This window comes from Lepidochelys olivacea, assembly GCF_965140295.1.
Source record: "Lepidochelys olivacea isolate rLepOli2 genome assembly, chromosome: 4".
NCBI classification, from domain to species: domain Eukaryota; kingdom Metazoa; phylum Chordata; order Testudines; family Cheloniidae; genus Lepidochelys; species Lepidochelys olivacea.
The window spans coordinates 97,499,689-97,519,499 of record NC_140414.1 but is presented as its reverse complement, the minus strand read 5'-3'; the positions used below and the strand labels follow the sequence as shown (position 1 = coordinate 97,519,499).

At 41.3% G+C, this 19,811-nt stretch overlaps 1 long non-coding RNA gene across 1 annotated transcript; it reads right to left on the bottom strand.

Moving 5' to 3' along the window:
* Positions 1-548: 548 nt before the first annotated feature.
* Positions 549-19,580, bottom strand: LOC311519303. Its single transcript, XR_014711249.1, has 3 exons — positions 19,066-19,580; positions 2,712-2,807; positions 549-814 (listed from the first exon to the last, which is right to left on the bottom strand). It is a non-coding gene; the product is annotated as an uncharacterized lncRNA (long non-coding RNA).
* Between the last annotated feature and the right edge of the window lie 231 nt (positions 19,581-19,811).

Here is a 19,811-nt window from a genome sequence, read left to right as displayed (position 1 = left end):
TAGGATTGTGTGAATGATGCCAAATAATGAAACCGGAAAGCAACAAAGCAGTGACTTCACATAGTTTACAAGAATCCTGAGCACTAGATTTGGTTTCTCCTGACTTCAAAATAAAGGAATACTTCACTGAATACTGCAAACAGAATGTCTAATTTCCTTCCCCCCCCCCCCCCCAGGAAAACTACCTCGAAATGGGATTACACAATCCACAGTAGCTAGTAAATTCCCATGTTTTTGCAACTGACTATAGCCCATAATTTATAGGCAGTCAGTTGGAGAGAGGTATTGTTTGTGATAATCCAAATTGCACCTTCTAGTCCACCCACAAGCTAATCATATAATGTGAATTATAACGTCAAATTCATCTTAAGAACTGATGTGGGTAATCAAAATTTATTCAGGACTAATTTAAAGTTATGTTTGCAAATAACAAAACCATGTATTACATCTTATAATGTGGACTAGACTCTGAATCGTCTTTATTTTTCTTACTACAAGTGTTTCATGTATAAAAAACAAATTAAACATACAAAATCACACATCTTCTTTACACTATTGAGCCCCAGTTTCACCAGTGTGTGTTTACAATAGATGGTAAATTCAGTAACAGCAAGAGATACAGGTGATCATTCCCATCCCCAGTTTCAATGAAGTCACACAAATGTGGGTCATTCTTGTCAGTTGCCAGCTTGTGCAGATCAAGGAGTGACTGGTTCACATTCTTTTCCAGGTGCAAGGCACACTCCATTGCTGTCAACCCAGGAGTGGGTTAAAGTACAGAAATAGAGAATCGTGCTTTGTTCACAGCCACAATCTAACAAAGAAATGTATTAAAATATACAAACTATATTCATCAGTTTGTATGTATATAGTCCTCTTTGAACTTCTCTAGGGCATTACATCTTTTTATTCACATAGTATGTCAAAAGTAACCTCACAGTTACATCAGCTCATAAATGTATTTTTCAGGCTGTCCTGTAATTTGAGGTATGACTAAATGAACATCTCAAGTGTTAGCCCATAAGTCCTTTTCTAGGTTCATTTGGTCTTTTTGATCATGGATTTCCCACCCACTACCCAAAAACGTTTACAGTCAGCTACTCCCAGGAAATAAATTTTGATAATTTAAAGTTATTACTCTCAATTTTCCAGGCAGCAGCCACGATAGCAGAACTGCTGCATCTTACAGAAGCCATTTTCACCTAATTCATTAATTTTTTTATCTGTTCTTGGGAAGGAAGAACAATTCCTTTGAGTTTTCAATAAGATTATTTTTCTGGCTGCCTGTGTTGTGTCCTTATCTCACTACTCAGAAGCAGTTGAGATCACAGGTCCTGATCCCCCACTCCTTACTTAGCTACAACTCCTTTTGAACATGATAGGAATTTTACCACAATTAAGAATGCAGGAACAGACTTTTTTCCCCCCCGGCATCAGTTTCCCTGAAGTAACTTGGACTGGATCTGTAATGAGCTCTGCATGAGTGGAGCCCTGCTGATTTGTAGGATTGGCTCCTGAGCAGTGTTCCTTCCAATTTTTTATGTCCATATGGGAATGAATTTTGTTATGTGCACCAACATGGAGGTGATGTGTGGCGGGGGTGGGGCCAAAGGGGTTCGGCATGTGGGAGGGGTTTCAGGGCTGGGGCAGAGGGTTGGGGTGCAGGTGGGTGAGGGCTCTGGCTGGGGATGAAGGGGCCAGGGTGGGGCTGGGAATGAGGGGTTTGGGGTGCAGGCTACCCTGGGGAGAGAGGAATTCCCCCAGCCCTCTCTTGCCACAGCAGCTCGGGACCGGAGTAGAGCAGCTCTCTCTGGCTATGGCAGCTCTGGCTGGGCTGAGCCGGGTTGGGGAAAGGGCGCCTCTCCCTGGCCACGACAGCTCCAGCGGGGCCAGGCCGGGGGAGGGGCACCTCTCCTCGCTGCGTGGCCCTTGATAGTCTGCTGCGTGGTCGCACAGCTTAGAGGGCACTTAGGTCCTGAATGAATAATGGATTTACTTTGAGGGATTGATATTGCTCCCACTGGCTTCTGTGGTGCAGGATCAGGGCTGAAGATCCAAAGAAATGAAAGAAACATCCAAAGAATTGAAAGAAATATTTCCATAATCAAAATGGTCTTTAGATTCTCCTTCCTTTCCAGGTTTCTCATTAGGCTTTCAAAATATTGGCAAATTGTTGATTCTCAAGCATTTCAATATGCCTTTCCCATGGTAACAGATGTTTAACCATTGTAGTTTGTACACAATCCAGTATGTACAATTTATATATATAATCTCCCTCTCCCCCAACTTTTGCATTTTACTCATGCCCTTATATGATAAGCTCTTAGGGGCAGGGACCAAGTCTTCTCTGTTTGAACAGCACTAGGACTTCTGGTTGAGACCTTTGGGTTCTCGTATAGTAAAAATACTAAATAAATAATTACAAATTTGCCAGTAGTTCCCCATTAATAATCAAACTACCCTTTACTTTGCTCACTTCTGCTGCATTTTCCTCTGCTGTTGTGTCTGGTTGTAATAGTTCCATATTGGGCCGTCAGTTTCCCTTTGAGACACTCTGTGCTCCCAAGGCTCCCTCTGTGCTTTTACTTTTAGAGCTCTGTACGTACCACAGAACATTTTGATTAAAACACTAGACTGATATAAAATGAACGTGGCGCACATTAAATGGATTAAAAACTGGCTAACTGATAAGTCTCAAAATGTAACTATACCTGGAGTATCATCAAGCAGGTCTGTTTCCAGTGCGGTCCTGCAGGGATGGGTTATTGGCCCTCTGCTGTTTAACATTTTTAACACTGACCCGGAGGCTGGAAGAAAACATAAAATCTTCACTGATAAAGTTTACAGGTGACACAAAAATTGGCGGAGTGATAAACAATGAAGAGGACAAGTCACTGATTCAGAGCAATGTAGAGCGCTTGGTAAATTGGGTGCAACCAAACGTTATGCATTTTAATATAGTTAAATGTAAATGGACACATCTAGGAAGAAAGAATGTAGGCCACATTTATAGGATGTTGAACTCTGTCCTGGGATGCAGTGAGTCTAAAAAAGAATTGGGGGTCATAGTGGATAATCAGCTGAACATGAGCTCCCAGTGTGATGCTGTGGCCAAAAGACCTAATGCAATCCTGGAGCCATTAACAGGGGAATCTCCAGTGGGAGTAGAGAGGTTATTTTACCTCTGTATTTGGCACTGGTGCAACTGCTGCTGGAATTCTGTGTCCAGTTCAGGTATCCACAATAACATAATCCACATAACAAGCTCAATCTATTTAGCCTAACAAAGAAAACACTAAGGGGTGCTTGTTTACAGTCTATAAGAATCTACAAGAGGAACAAATATTTAATAATGGTATCTTCAGTCTAACAGAGAAAAGCATAACACCATCCAACAGCTGGAAGTTGAAGCTACACAAATTCAGACTGGAAATAGTGTATATTCTTAACAGTGAGAGTAATTAACCATTGGAATAATTTACCAAGGATCGTGGTAGAATATCAATCACTGACAATTTTTATATTAAGATTGAATGTTTTTCTAAAAGATATGCACAAGGAATTATTTTGGGGAAAGTTCTATGGCCTCTCTTATACAGGAGGTCAGACTAGATGGCCACAATAATGATCTGGCCTTAGAATCTACGAATCCATGAAATCATGGTAAGGTCCTCCTGACCATGAAGCCTGATTTCCATGTGTAACATTCATGAGACTGTATCAGTTTTATTTTTATTTTGGAATTGTGACTAGATTAATTTTAAAAAAAAAAGATGCTTGTATGTGGGAACTGTGGGTCTTTTTTTTTTTTAAGTACAACAGCATCCCTTCTGGCCAGGCGGAGGGTTGCACCTCAGTTTGGCAGGGCAGTCGACTCGAGGACTCCAGCTGAGTTCTGAGCTCCTTTCTACCGCCCCTAGTTTTTACAGGCTCCTCAGCCTGTCAGGCCGGTTGTCCCATTTTAGGGTACTCTCTCTGAGCAGCTTTTCAGCAGCTTGCTGGCAGAAGTTCCCTCCTCCAGCCTGCTGGCTCCTCTGGCAGCTGCTCTACCCCTCTGCTTCCTAGCTTTTTTATCCTCGGAGCTGCTGTGAGGCTGCCAATCAGCACTGGCCGGCCGTACTTGCATTAATCCCTGGGTTGCTGGTATATACATCCCATGAGAGAATGACTAAGCCATATGACACTTTTAAAAGAGAAAGGTACAAGCCCTTACAAGAGTTCCATGAACTGATGTCACCTGTGGCAATATATCACGAAGGGATTGTCACAAAAGCACGGTCTTACTGTTTCTCAGGAGGTCAACACTCTGCAAATTGATGCTCATTTTCAATTCCTTCTTCTTAGTGACCTGCCTCTGATACTGACGGTGGCTATTTTCTGCAGGACTCCTCAGAGTGGCCACATTGAATCTTAACAAATATTTCTTGAGTGGGTGTTGAAAGTAGAAATGCAACTTGACAATGAAATGGAGATGACCACGATTTCAGAAATAGGCTTGTGACATTAGGCTCCTAAATCTATATTTGTAATAAATGGTCAGATTGTGGCCCATCCTGCACACCTGCCCCAAAAAGTAAGGGACGTAAGGCACCTCTTTATGCTCTTGCATGGGTTATCCATACCATGCATAGCCTTTGTGAGCTGTTACATCCCTACATGAGGGAGGGAGCAGGCAGGAAAGGATGAGGAATGGGTGGAGTCCAGCTGTGCCAGTGCATCGGAGACATATGCTGTGTCACGTAGGGCCGGCGCAGGGTTCATTCTCCCCTCTCACGTCCTGGGCAGTAGGGGGGATTAGGGCTGTATATGTGTTGGGGGAAGATTAGCTTCCTGGGCTGCCATGGCAAAGCTGCAAATGAGCCCTAAGTGACTTGAATTGCAAAAGTGCTGAACACTCAGTAACCGGAAGATACAACAACTGCGCTGTAGTGGAGACTTCAATCCTAAATAGCACTGCAATTATTTTTAGTGGCTAAAGTTGTCTTAATGCAATATGTGCAAATGTGTCTCCTTATCATCCTGCCACTAAGAAGAAGTAGATTTTATCGTGATGAGCAATTCAATTTATTATTGTTGTTACATGAACACCACTGTGCAACTGTCGTGACTACCAAGAGAGGAATATACCTGTTTATTTCTAGATGCACTATGTTCCATTTATATAGGACATCTTAAGTGTTCACTTCCCTGAGTATAATAATAAGCTGCTTCTTACCCAGAGAGTTTTTACAACTGGTTTATTATGATTTGAAGCAACATCAAAGAAGTCTCATCAGGTTCAAGGAATGTAAAATCGTGGATTTCAAGACTTAATGAACTGGAACATAAAAGCTTTTTAGCCTCTGAAAAATATATTTAGTATATCTAATCCACCATGTTCATTATACTGCCATTGCCTTGCCTAAATAAACTGTAACACTTAAATCACAGGCTCCAAGATTTTCCTAACATTAATATATTTCTTCTGTTGTGATGACACAACAAAAATAAGAATTAAGTTGTACATCCCTGAAGAACATTCAGCAGTTCACTTGAAAGACATTTGTGCCATAATTTATGGCAGCAAAAGGTGCCAGGTATTTAAAGAACTTTGTGCCAGGGGGTCTTATCGTAGGGTTAAGAGATTGGTTATGAAGCTTATGCCAAGCCATTGGATATGAATTCCAGATGTGCCTCATCTATGACCCTGTTCTTAGAGGATGGCCTAATTTAAAAGACACCATGTAAAACAGCATATTTTGTACTATTACAAGCAAATCTAAAAGTGTTATTCAGTTTACATAAGCTTACACTTGCTGGAACTGAATGTTGCAGTGCTGGAATGTTTGGAAAGGCCTAAGTAGTTGTGTCATGCCCCATTTCTCACCACTGCTGGCTGAAAAGGAGGATGAAAAGTGGTGGGAAGGGAAGAAAAGGGGAAATAAGTGGCAAAAAAAAGCTTATGAAAATCAATGATTTTTGCCCTTAAATAGTGGAATAATAATGAATAAAAAGGGCATAAGAAGGAAGCAAAAATGTTCTACTGAGTAGTTTACCAACCAAGCAAAATAAAGAGCATAATATTGATTGCTTTAACTTACTATAACATCAGTTTTAAGAGGGGAATATTTTCTTTGGAAAATTAAACTTTTAGAATAACACTTGAATTTTTAGTATTTAAAATCTTTTGATGAGAAATACATTAGCCAAAGTACACATAGCAGCGGGGATATTTTGGAATCTACAGAGATCCCTCGGTGGCCATAAAGCTGAAAGTGATCTATAGCATCCAAACCCAACATTAAAAGCAATTTAGGATTAATAGTAGATTAGCTCAGAGTTTGCAGTGTGATATGGCAGGAAATGAGAACAACAACAAAACCCACAACCCACTCATTTTGCTGTATGCGTGTATATGCAAGAAGCAGAGAGGTGATGGCCCTTCACTCTAGCCCTGGTAAGGCTGCATGTAACTCTGTTAAGGTTTAGGGACCTCAGCACCGAAAGAGACATTAATTGGAAGGAATACAGAGAAGAACAATGACAATGATAAAAAGTACTTGAGGGGTTGATTCATGAAGAAAGAGTAAGAGAATTCTATGTCCGCCCCCAAAGTCACCATTTACCCAAGCTATGTAACTAGCTATAAATACTTGAAGGGTATAACCACCATGAAGGGAGAAGAATTGTTTCAATTGGCACAAGGGTAATAAGATGATATAAAGGAAAGGAAAGGAAAATTTAGACTCCGTAGCACTTCAGAGCCATTGGACTGTGGAATAGCTTTCTAAGGGAAATAGTAGAAGCTTTGTCAAGACTAGACAGAGTACTACAATTATTAGTCTAGACAGAGTACTAGAAAACTCACAAAGGAAAGGACTTAATGGCCCAAATTCAGACCTGATCTAGGCAGATGCAGCTTCAGTGAAGTTAATGGAGTTGCAGCTGCTTCAGTTAGGTTTAAACTTGGCCCAGGTAGTCACGTCCATATCTAATTTCTATGCCTAACGCAGGGTTGTGAACATCAGGGCACCTAAACAGGCTGGATACTGCAACACTCTGCATTGCAGTGCCTGAGTCCCTTTGTGAATCTAGCTCCTAGGACACAAATGGAAGATTGACCTCTGCTCTTTTCTTATGAAATGTGCTTCCTAAAATCTTATTTTGTATGTTCTATCATCTGGGTTTGGACTCTTCCTCCCTCACACCCTTACCTGTTCTGGCTAGGCCTTCCTGCATGCTGACATCCCCACTTTACTATGGTCTGGTTCCTCTTGGTGAGCATTGCTGCTACTAGAGACTCTTATGGGGAGGACTCCTAATGTCGCCCCCATTTAGGCATCTGATTTTAACTTAAAAACATATCCGGGAGATCTAGTACCATGTCTGATTAAATATAAATTTTACTCTTGCATCTGCTGTCACCAGGGCTGAGTTTCACCTCTTTTGCCTTTGTTTATAGCCCATAACTGCAAGAGCTTGGTGACTGAGGTACTTAGTCAGCATGCTAAATAGTCACTAATAATCTTATCAGCCCCATTTTAGAACCAGTAGGGATTTTCCCTAGACCTTTGTGGTTAATTAGACCATCCCTTTTATTATGTGTTGCTGCCCCCTGTGAACAGGCTGTCTGAATACATGGGTGCTGTTTTCCACTCTCTGTGTCCTGCAAACCCAGCTTAAAATAACCCAGGGAAAGAAGTTACATCTTCGTTCACAGAGTCCCATTTAAAAAGAGGACACAAGTCTCTAGGCCTGGCCCTTTCACTGCGTGAATTCAAGGGTCTATCCTGAGCCAACCTGAGAACTATTTTTTCCCATCCATAACACATATCACTAATGGATGGAAAAAACAATTCAGGCTGTTTTCCTTCCTGCTGTGGCATAAGGACAGGGACCTCAGCACCATCACACTGTAACACTTATGATTATTTTTCAGTTGACATGTTGAAGTATTGAACAATGAAAGTAAGAACTGACTGCAGGGTGCCAATAAATCAGATACCCAAGTCAACCTGTTTTCAAAATTTCTGATGACTTTTCACATATAATTCTTACTGGCTCAGTAAAGTTCAAATTAGGATTCCATTTTAAAATGATGTCTACTTATATTTGTGACTAGAGTGCTTATAGACTCCTCTGTAAGAGAAATCTCATTTGAACATTAAGGTGAAGGATACATCAGAAGTGAACTCCCATTTGTGTTCTTGGGGCTACCTTCACAAAGGGGACTTAGGTCCTGCAATGGGGAGTGTCACAGCACTCAACTTTTTTAGGGGCCCTGATGTTCACAACCCTGAGTTAGGCACCCAGGTTTCCTATACAATTCTTGGAAAGAGTTAGTCACCTAAGAATGGGATTCGCAAAAGCCAGCCTGCTGAGTGAGGAGCCACCTAAACTACCCAGCAGGAAATGCTGAGGAGATGGGTGTGGCCTAAGGCCAGCCCCTCAAAAGTAGTTAGGTGCCTCTTTCTGCCCTGGACTTAGGTGCCTATCTCCACTTGGGATTCACAGCCATGAACCCTCTCCTGGATTTGGGCACCTAAGCTGTTGTTTGCAGTAAACACTGGAGGAGGCGGTGGTGGTGCACCTCCCACTCTTATATCTTTAGTCCAATGGTTATGGCATTCACCCAGGATGTGGGAGACACATGTTCAGTTTCCCCTTCTCCCTGACGTAGAGACGAGATTTGAGCTTACATATTTTGCCTCTCAAGTGAGTGTCCTGCCCCTTAGGCTATGGGATATTCTAGTGTGGGGCTCTCTCCCTCTCTCCTGCTGAAGCTGTTCCACTTGAAATAAACAAACATGCACAGAGCCAGAGAGAGACTCCAGTGGTTAGGTCACTTCCCTGAAGATCATCAGGGGTGGAAGGCAGGACCACCTCCTTCTCCAGCCATTTTGCTGGATTCACATGTGCTGAATACACCTACTTACTGGGTCCCAAAGGCAAGAAGGGCAGGGGAATGCCTAGTTTGTAAATCCTGCTGGGGCTTGAATGTGAGGTAGACGCTGAGTTGCTGAGTGGCTTCAGGACTTAGGTGACTGCGCATGTTCAGCTACTGAAATTTAGGCACCTCGGGAACTTTAATGGTGGAAATGTAGGTGCCTGAGGTGTTTAAGTGCCTATAGGGTTAGGCAGTAGCTGAGGGGGGTTGTGAATCCCAGTGGAGCCTAAAATGTTGGACTTCGGCACTTTGTGAACCTAGCTCTTGGTGATCTATTTTTCTGTCTGACAGGTTTCAGAGTAAAAAGCCGTGTTAGTCTGTATGCGCAAAAAGAAAAGGAGGACTTGTGGCACCTTAGAGACTAACCAATTTCTTTGAAATTGGTTAGTCTCTAAGGTGCCACAAGTCCTCCTTTTCTTTTTTCTGTTTGAGTAACTCTTCTGGTTGTTGGTGTACAAATTAAATGTTCCAAGGGTCCAATTCAACACGCATTCCATTCCAGTGAAGCTTCTTAGACATCTTGTACTTTTTACATTTTTTTTTATTTAAATATTCAGTTCTTGTGAATGATGTCAGATTGTCAGTGCTGGCATTTGAAACCTTCTGTTTGTCCATAGAACTAGAACAATGTGAGCCTTCTCCTACTGTTCCACAAGGGTATGTGCCGAAAACCTTGACTGGGATGAAGATAAGGAGCCAGTTTGTCCGAAGTGTGTCTACTCAAACTACTGACCAGTATGTCTACTGTGGTGATTTCTGTTGCTATTATTTAACTGTACTACAGCAGTGCCATAGGGACTGATTCAAGGATTGCACTAGATAATGTACAAATACTTCGTAAAACGATCCCAACCCAGTCCCAAAGAGCTAGGTTATGATAGAACACAACAGGTCCATGAAACAAACAAATAGAATGGTGGCGGGAAACAGATGGAGGAAGAGGAAATGCAAAAATAAACACTTTCCAGCCCAATGAGCATTAGTTCTGATGTGGCCAACTGCTGGAGACTAGACTGACCACCAAATTAATATCAGTTAGGCCATTAGTCATCTGCTGGTAACAACTTTTGGCTTAAGCAACTGGAACTGGAAGACTTTGATTTATACTGTGTTTGTCATGAATAACTCTGATTCAGTCATCAAAATAATTTTCTTGCTGGAGAACTGCTTTAAGGTTCACATGGCTGATATCCTAAGGATTGAACTGCGCCTGTGCCCAGAGACTGTCCCTTTACAGAAGAGGGCGCTCGCATGCTGAGCCCTAGTTCCTAGTGCTAATAGTCAGCTGGAGAGGAAAATATATGTTTGCTGTTAATAAAAGACCAAATTATCTTTGGGGGGTTGAGGCAGGAATTAAGTATAAAAATACGATAGCATGATAGGGTAAATCGGATCTAACTTAGTTGTAAAACATACCCGTTTGATGCACAGTGTAATATGCTTAATAATAATAATATTAATTGTAGCAATTACTAATGCGTTGTTATTGGTTCATGGTATATGTTATGACTTTCCAAACATTCAAGAAGGATGAACCCTGCTCTGGGGATCTTATAGTCCAAAGCTGGATGGACAGACAGACAATTAGACAGATGTTAAGGAGAGCGGAACAACAGTCTGCAATTTATGTACAAGTTAATATAATTCACTGAAAACAGTACAAGTGAGTCTTTAAGAGGGACTTAAATGTGGACTTAAATGTACCCCAAATTCAAGTGTCTGTCAGAAGTAGCAATGAGGTATGGTGGGAAAATAAAGTTAATTTTAAAATGATTAAGATTTTGATCTCTGCGTCTGTAAAGTAAGCTTTTTACCTGCTGCTTGTTTTCTCTTTGGCTACAAAGGTTTGTCTGAGAGAAAGCCAGAGGGGGAAAGGCACTACAGAAGTTCCTAGTGTGGAAAAATATAAGGGTCTGATCCTGCAAGGAGGTATTCATGGGGGTGCAGGTTCTCTCGCACGAGTCTCTTTGGATCTCCATACAGCTGTCTGCAGGATATGGCAAGGGAAATAGGCTGTGTGCAATTGTGAGCACCAAAGTTTCCCCCTTAGTTTTTGTTTGTAAATGTGGTTGTTTGTATCCACCCGAAGTGCCAGTGAACAGTAGAACACACAAAATCCCTAATTTTAAAATTGCATTAGACGCTTACAAGGATAGCGCCACCTGCCTCCTTAACTACATTTTTCTGAGCACCTAACCTGTCTGCACTCAGAAAATGATTGGTTGGTAACAGTGATTCTTCCCAGACCCCCATCAGATGGTGTCCGGAATAGTTTGACTGCTAAGGCAGATGCTTTCAATGACTTCCCAGAAAGCATGCTGGACACCATGTTCCACCAGGGCTCTTGTATGCTTTTGGTCTCAGTGGGTGAAAATAACTCTAGTCTGGATAATAATATAGGTAGGGCCAAACTCTGTTCAGCACTGGTTTGGGAATGGAGTGTTCCTGAGATCATTTACCTGGTTTAGACAGGCAATTAGAGCACTAGACATGCTTTACTGTGGGAATGGAAAAGAGCACACTTGAATCCAGTCCTATTCATTATCTATCCCTATCAGGGGCGCAGCTTCTTGGGCCTCCTTGCTACCATATGAGACCTTACAGGCACTCTGCTGAGTGCTGGTGCACATGTTCCCTCTGAGCAGACCAATAACCTCTTTCTGTCTCTCCTAAGCTACCAGCATGAGGCGTCTTCTCTGCTCCTGGCCTGACCTTACAATGTGATCTTTCTTCTCCGGCCTTCTTTGTTCCCATCCTGAGCTGCCAGCAGGTGGGGATGCCAGCCACAATAGGCATGCCGTGGAGGAGAGAGGTAGAGGGTTGGATTGGGTTGAATGCTCTCCTTCCAAGAATCCCAACATTGCCCCACCTCCCAAACAGAAATTCTTCCTATCACAACACCCATTACCCACTCCCAGCAACCCAGCTGAAATAATGGGAAACTGGCTAAATCTCCTGGAGTTAAATGTCACCTGGGAAATCGCGACTGTGCTAAGAATTATCAGGTGTTTTTCCAAACCAATCTTTGGCAGGTTTTGTGAGTAAATTTTAAATTTTGTCTTACTCTGTTGCTTTTGCATCTAATTATAAATCCTTTTTGCCATGGATTGTTCAGCAGTGGAATGTTCCTATTCAAGTCTCTTGGCAAGGGCGAAGAGATGCAGTCTGAGTTGAAAATCATTTCTGTTCACCTTAGAAAATGATTTTATTTGTGGACTTTGGATCAGAAAATAGAGTCTGTTGTGTGTGTTTCTTAGCAATTGCTGTGTAAATTGGGCCATGATATGTGAGAAGAATGCTGCCCCGTCATCGCTGTAGGAGCAACATGTTCTTCTGTGCACCTGCACAATTCGTCTTGATAAGCCTGATCTTAATTCCTTTACCCTATCGCACCTGAAGGAATGTGCATGTCAGCATGAAATCTGCAGTACAATGGTTCCACTGAAGGACTAGAATTAAGCTGTAACCAGTATATAAACAGGAAAAACTGCTTTGCCTTTTCTGTTTGTAACAAGCATGATCAATGTATGTTTAGGGTGAAATAATCCAATTTAGCAATGCACACAGGTTGAAAAGTCTGGATTTAGAGTTTGAAATGTCAGGAATGTTCAGATCCAGGGGTTTGGTTCAGACTTTATAACAATGGGGACCACTGGCAAAGTTTTTATACAGATCTGGATCCAGAATTTGAGAACTCTTGGTTGTTTAGATTTGGGTTATACTGACGGCCCAATTCTAATAATTATTTTAAACGTTTTGTCTCCACAGTCCATAATACACTAATAATTAGAGCTATTAAAGATATAAAGCAAACATTCTTATGTGATTAAGACACAGCAATATTTTCCCTCCTCTATAAAAAGCTGTTTTAATTTTTCAACTCAGAGCCTTATTCTTTAAATTGTTCTGTGCCTCTTCATGCTGAGAAAATACCATATTGAATTTTAATATGACTCAGAGTGACAGGGAGCTTTTCCTGTGTTTCCATTTAGGAACCATTGAAACCAGTATTCTAAAGTCTTATCACCTTTGTTATGCACACTAAAAACAATTATTTATTATTATTTGTAATATACCAGCACCAACTGAGATCAGGGCCCCATGGTGCTAGATTCTGTACGTACTTGCAGTCAGAGACAGTCTCCACCTTGAGAAGTTTACAGCTTTAAATAGAACAGACATATAAAAGGTAGGGGCATTTTAGAGGTGGGGAACCGAAACTCAGAGACCCTGATTCTATAAAGTACTTGAGCACATGGGTAACTTAAGCACCAGAGTAGTTCTGTTACATTAATGGGATTACTCTCATGCTTAACTACCTTGTTGAACTGGGGCCAAGGAAATTCAGTGACATGATGAAGATCACATAGGAAGTCCATGACAGAGCTGGATTTGAGCTCAGGTTTCCTGAGTGCCATCTTTTCTCTCTGCAGTCCTGTGAGTGGGCCTGCCCTTGCCCTAATAGAAAGGATGCTAACAAGCTTCTTTGGGCTCAGCCAGCACTAACCGGACACACCTGCAAGGCTTGCTTTGCCTGGAGGGAGGAAGTTAGAAGGGGAAAGCCCCTACAGGAAGTGGAGGGCTGACTGGTTGGGCCTGGGGCAGCTGCTGGCTGTAAACTGGGGCGTGGAAGTCAGGGGCAGTTTGGGCTGGTGGCTGATTGACTGAACAGAGCTGGAAATACAGGCTGAGAAGTTATACTGGAAAATGAGGGAGAAGACATAAGGAATGGCTTCAGATTAGGAAGAAGGAAAAAAAGAATAAAAGTATCTGTATCTGAAGAAGAGGGAGCAGGTGGAGATGAAAAAAAGAGTGAGGAAAAGGAATGATGTCTTATAATTATCAAATCACTGGCTGAAGATGTAAAGATAAGCGATGTTAATCCCTCAGAAACAGCAGAATGGATTAGGCGAAGTATCAGAAATATATTAAGAGCTATAAAAATGCAGGGAGGAGATTTATTAGTAGAATACATAAGGAACTGGTTGAGAAACTTCTTAAAACTACAGTACAGGGAAAATAAAAGTAAATTGTCAGCTACCTAAATTTATGAAAGAAGCAAGAAGGGTAATGTATGAGGTTCCACCAGGCTTGACTGAGGGTGAAATTAAAAGGGATACAGGTAAAGGCCTAGTGCTGTTTGTTAAGTGACAAATTCGCAGGAGAAGGGGAGAGTAAAATCATCCAAATAACATTTAAAGATGCAACACTACCCGATACGGTTACTATAGGATATCAACTCTTCTGGATTAAATCATATAGGCCAACCCTGTTGAGATGCTGTAAATGTCAAAGGTTAGTGCATATGGCAGCTGTCTGTCAGGGGAAAACAAGGTGTGGTAAATGTGGAAGAGAAAACTAGTCTGAGAACTATATGGAAGGAATAGAACTAAAATGCAACAAGTGTGGGGATGCAAAGCCTGTGGGGCAGCAGACTGAGCTAGAGAGATACAGAAAATTAAAACTAGCCATAAAATAGCCTATGCAGGAGCTACCAAAAGATATTCACAACAGAACGTGGAGAAGGAGGAAAATGCCAGTGAGGGCAAAGAAGTACTGGTACAACAACACTCAGCTCAGGGCAGGGGATGTACTGTACGACTGTTATATACAGCAGATGAAGACGTACTGCTTGTGGGCAAAGAGGAATGTATAGCATGTATGATAGATGTGATTAATTGCCATTTACAGACTAGGACGAAGACTGAAAGAATAAAAATTATAACAAAAGCAGAAGAAAAGTATTCTTCACACAACGCAGTCAACCTGTGGAACTCTTTGCTGGAGGATGTTGTGAAGGCCAAGACTACAGAGGGTTCAAAAGAGAACTAGGTAAGTTCATGGAGGATGGGTCCGTCAATGGCTCTTAGCCAGGATGGGCAGGGATGGTGTCCCTGGCCTCCGTTTGCCAGAAGCTGGGAATGGGCGACAGGGAGTGGATCATTGCCCGTTCTGTTCATTCCCCCACCTGGCACTGGCCACTGTCGGAAGACAGGGCACTGAGCTAGATGGACCTTTGGTCTGACCCAGTATGGCCATTCTTATGTTCTTAAAAGTATTTGCACATAGGCAATCTTTCAACAGACCACATTCATGCAATTTTAAACGAAAGTAATAATGTAGTTTAAAGGGCATGGTTCTAGCTTGTTTTGCTGGAACACACATAGTTTAACAATACATGATCAGGAATTACAGAAAACCGGTTTTGAAATGGAAAGCAAACCTGTTGCGATATGTGTACAAGAAACATGATTAGTGAGAAAACTGATGTTTTAAACTGATGTAATCAGACGTGACAGAGAAATAACAAGCAGAGGAGGGGTCTGTATATTTATAAAGGAAGGTCTTAGTTACATTGACATAGATGTACAGAACTTAAGTTTTGAGTATAAAGCTGTTGAGATTCCTCTGCAGAATAATAGCACCTTTATACAAATCTATAATGTTTACAATCCATGTAAATAAAACTAGATCATCTAGAATTGGAAGAGTTAGTTAAGGGTGCCAAAGGCCTGCATATTATTTGTGGAGATCTTAACAGCCATAATGAAATATCGGGAAGCAGAAAAACTGATTATAATGGCAAATGCCTGGAACAGTTCATTGACATGCACAACTTGGTATTGATCTGGCGGATGGAACCTTTTCATGTTTCGATCTGGGAATTGCAACAAGCAATGCAGCAAGTAAATGCAGCTGGGAAATCTATAAAGAAGATGGAATGGAAAGTGATCACTTCCCTATGCTAATTATTTATCAAGGCCTAGGTAACATTGGAACCTGGAATCTTAGAAAAGCAAATTGGGAACTCTTTAAGAGTAAGTGTGCTGAGTATCAAAGCACCAATTGTATAAGTGATAATCTAGATGAATTTCATGATAATTTAATAAAGGGAATTGTATCAGCAGCCATCCTAGCTATATGTACAACATTGAATTTCCACAAACTCAGAAATCCAGTCTTATAGTAAATGGTAAAGTTGAAAGTTCTAATTTAGGAAGGGTGAACATTTTATCAAAGGAGTTCCAAAAAGTTAGTAGTGACACAATTAAAAGGAAAGAGTTTTGTGAACAAAAACTAATACTTGTTGAAGAAAATTGTGAGCTCTTACATGGTTGGGTAGAACATAAAGATGATGTATTGAATGAAAATTTCAGCATACAGGAACTCAAAAAAGCTATAGACAAAAGTAAAAATACATCCCCAGGTAGAAATAGCATGTGTAATGCAATGCTTAAGCACCTACTGGAAGGCAGTTTAGCAGTTTACCAGAAGGGAGTTTATTGAAATTATGTAATAATATGTGGGGGAAAGGAATACTACTGGCAAAATGGAAGCAAGTGATGGTTATACTGATAGGAAAACCTGGCAAATTACGAACAAGACCTGATGCATATAGACCTATTGCCGTCCACTGTGTGTGGGCAAAATTATGGAAAGAATGAGAAATGAGAAATTAGTAGCATGGCTGGAAAAATATTAAATTATAAATGTGTACAAAGTGGCTTCAGGAAAGAAAGATGCACAGTTGATCATGTGGTAAGATTAGAAATAGAAATACAAAAAACCATGAGGAACAGAGTTTATGACAGCTGTCTTTTGGGACATTGAAAAAGTGTATGACATGCTATGGAGGGAAGGCTTGCTGTATAAACTGGTCACAATTGGAATAAGAGAAAGAATGTTCTGGTTGATAAAAGGTTTCAGAGTAGCAGCCGTGTTAGTCTGTATCCGCAAAAAGAAAAAGAGGACTTTTGGCACCTTAGAGACTAACAAATTTATTTGAGCATAAGCTTTCGTGAGCTACAGCTCACTTCATCGGATGCATGGTTGATAAAAGACATCTTAAATGATAGAACCATACAAGTCAGAGTGGGGGGCGGCTTTGTCAAATATTTATAAACTTACTAATGGCACACCACAGGGGAATGTTATCAGCCCAACCCTGTTTAACATTACGATTAATGATCTCCCAGAGAGTATAAGAGCAGGCATAGGTATTACTGTATTTGCAGACGACTGTGCTGTTTGGGCCAAACACAGAAGACTTAAGATAGCTGTGGAGAGAACCAATCAGGCTCTCAGGGATTTCAGAATGGGAAGATACTTGGGGATTTAAGTTCTCACCTGCTAAAGCAAAGGGAACGATCTTCACAGAAAGGAAGATTGGGAAGAATGGAACTTATATCTCTATACAGAAAAAAATACAGGTAGTTCAAAATTTTACATTCTGAGGAGTTATTTCTGGTAACAAACCAACTTGGAAGGGTCAAAACTAAATGTAAAGATAGGATGAATCTGTTTAAAAGTTTTGCTGGGAACAATTGGGATGCAGATAAGAACAAATTGTTGATGCTGTAGAGGAAATTAATAAAACCAGTTATACATTATGGATGCCACTCCTTTAATTCAGCTTCTTAATTAACACTAAAAAAATTAGAGCTAATCCAGGCCCAAGCTCTGTAAATCACATGTGATGAGAGTATTTTGACTCCATTGTGTGTGCTGCAGCTAGCAAGTGGAGAAATGTCTGTACATGTAAGGGTGAACTGGTTAGATTTAACCTTTTGGGCTAAGGTTAATGGAAATAGTGAAGATAAGAGTATTAGCTGAATATAGAAGGACTGTTGGGAATTAAGTAGACAAGAAGTAACTGGGAGCCACAAACTCCTCCATGCTCCTAACAGGGTCAAAAGGCGTGTAAAAGACTTAGGTGAAGAGCCAGGTCTGGAAGAAATTAAAATCTGTAGTCATGGGAAATCAAACTACAGCTGGACAGCTGTCTCTCCAGCTGTGGATTTGGAATTATACGATAAGACAAAGAGAAGAGCAGGATTGTCAAATATGACGTCTATGATTTGTGAGTTTATATATGACAAATGGGATCAGCATTGCCAGATGTATACTGACAGCTCTAGAGATGCCAACACAGGCCTTAAAAAATGAGGCGGTTGATATAAAGATCCTGCTGAGTGAAGAGGATTTCAAAGGTTTGGTTAAGAGAGAATTTAAGAAGGAACAGCAAAAAACTATGGACCAAAGAGCAAAAAGGACAAAGGTTCTATGAAAAATGTCCTAAACATGAGGCTAATGGTACACTTAATAGCTATGCTAGAAGAAATGACATAACTGTACTTAAAGTGCTAACAGGTCACTTGTAATCTGAATGGTAATTTACATTTACTAAATAAGCACAAAGATGGGTTTTGCAACACATGCAAAATCCAAGAAACAGTTGAGCATCTGCTGTGACAATACAGGGAGAATTACACAGAAAGAAAGACTCTTTATGAAGAACTGAGACCGCTGCAGTTGAAAGAAAGTAGTCTTAAAGGATTGGTGAGAGCACCGGGACAGGGGAGTAGCATTAAAAAGCATTACTTCCCTTTTTTAAAGACACAGGATTGGCTGACAGGACATGGATATTTACTTATGCAAAAACTGCAGTACGTGGTGGTCATAGCCTCACATGCTGAGACTGCTGTACCATGAAACGTGGAAGGAAGGAAGGAAAAGGCTGTAACTCGGGGGAAGGCTGCTGTGCCTGGGAGCTCAGTGAAGAGGAAGATCGTTTCAGAGCACCCCTTAGACTTCAGGGACCAGATACAGAGCAGGGGTTACCAAAAGGAGGGGGCTTGAAGACAGACCCTAGCCCTGATCAAGGACAATAAAACTTACCGATGAGCTGAGCCCTAACGGGGTGCCTGAAATGCTGCCTGAGACTGAACACCTTTTTTAAATTATTATTTTGATTCTCCCTGGCCTTGGGAGGGACAGAGGAAATCTCTTTTTCTTTGTTTGGAGAACATCTTGTATACCACAAGCAGGGGAAGGACTCTGTGAGTGCCAGAGGAAAGAAGCAACCCCAAATCATGTTCTGGTAAGGACGCAAGGGGGCTTCCCCCACCACAGCCCTGCTTTGGGAATGCAACCCTATTCAGGGCAGCACTTCAGCCCAAGCTTTAAACATCAGCATGTGCTGAAGGGTTGTCTTGACGAGGGGTGGACTTAAGCACCTGCCTCATTGTTTTCCTGAATCAGGCCTCAGAACTGCTTTTGGGCCTTCGTACATCTTAATAAGGGCAAATAAAAGTACAGTTATTAGCATTTATCGCAAATTCACTAAACCCAGGCCTGACCTTGAGTGCTTTCCTGAATAGAGATGCTTTCCTGAGTCGGGCCCAGAGCCGTGCTGCTGCTGCTTGGTTCTCTGTCCATCACCTTTCGACCACAGATTCCTCTGTAGCTGAGGATGCTGCTGCTAGCAGAAGAGAGGAATCTATCCCTGCAAGGGTGGAGAGTTTTGTCACAGACAGAGTGAAAAGAGAGTCTGAAAAAGGCTATCTAGTCTCTAATTTATCTAAGGTTCTTATAAGGCCCCCTATTATTATAGTGTCAGAGAACCTCACAATCTTTAATGTATTTATCTTCACAACACCTCTGGTTGGCAGGGAGGTACTATTATTCCCACTGAGGCACAGAGAAACCAAAATGATTTGCCCAAAGTCACGCAGAAAGCCTGTGACAAAGCAGGGAATCGAACTTGCGTGTCTCAGGCTAATGCCCCTAATCATTAGACCGTCTTTCCTTTTAAAAGCAAGCGACAGCTAATACATTTTTAATCTTGTTTATCAGCATTTTCCTAAGGGGCTGTGTGGACTTCTGACATGTTCCAGTTTGACATGTCTTTGGTGTTTAAAATATGTATGTAAAAGGTTCCTCACAGTTAGAATCGAGTCCCTTGAGTCCCATTTTTAGCTTGTGTTGTTTTAAGTGCTAGAGTACAATTCAAGACTCTTTTATTAATGATTTGTTCTTCTGAATGGCATCTAGAATAACTCATCATTTGAATTGCAGGTATTTGTGTGCTCCCTTTGTGAATGTC